We start from the raw sequence: 515 nt of genomic DNA, 5'->3' as shown, positions 1-515 counted from the left end.
GTGCAAGCCGATGCAAGAATTCGTCCTGGTGAAACATGATATAAACACGCAGCTCACGCATGCACATACAGTGACAAGCCTTTTTGACTGTACAATTGCACTTGGCACAGCCTCACCTTTCGTTCACTCGTGTGGAGCACTCCCTCTGCAGAAGCTGACGCAGCCTCCAGCGCACAGCGGATGGAATATCACTGCTCAGCCTCCTTCCTCGCCTTATGAGGATCTCCTGAAGCGGAACAAAACACACGGAAATTTTTCAGTGGGATTCGTCTCCATGACAGCCATTGCAGGCTTCGTAAAGATACACTTAGACTCATTTATATAGTTTTCCTAGTTGTGTTTAACAGGAAGAGAAATTGTCGTTGAACTTAAATGCGAGGTGACCTAGGACACTTAAAGGAGGCGATTCATATATAATATGACCTTTGTGTTGACCGCAGGAATTCTTAATGAATGCAGTTATGACGAAATATATCTTCCAGAAATAGCACTGCTGTTATGCCACTCATTCCGAG

At 45.0% G+C, this 515-nt stretch overlaps 1 protein-coding gene across 1 annotated transcript in view; it reads right to left on the bottom strand.

Moving 5' to 3' along the window:
- The window catches only part of LOC119586296 (leukocyte elastase inhibitor-like), a 7,913-nt gene extending 7,662 nt beyond the window's left edge, over positions 1 to 251 (bottom strand). Inside the window, 1 exon segment of the mRNA XM_037935003.1 lies at positions 117 to 251. The gene's annotated coding sequence lies outside the window, so the exon portion shown is untranslated.
- Between the last annotated feature and the right edge of the window lie 264 nt (positions 252 to 515).

This window comes from Penaeus monodon, chromosome 21 (assembly GCF_015228065.2).
Source record: "Penaeus monodon isolate SGIC_2016 chromosome 21, NSTDA_Pmon_1, whole genome shotgun sequence".
In the NCBI taxonomy this organism is placed as follows: Eukaryota; Metazoa; Arthropoda; class Malacostraca; order Decapoda; family Penaeidae; genus Penaeus; species Penaeus monodon.
Note: the sequence above shows the minus strand (reverse complement) of the source record. Positions and strands in the feature narration are given on the sequence as shown.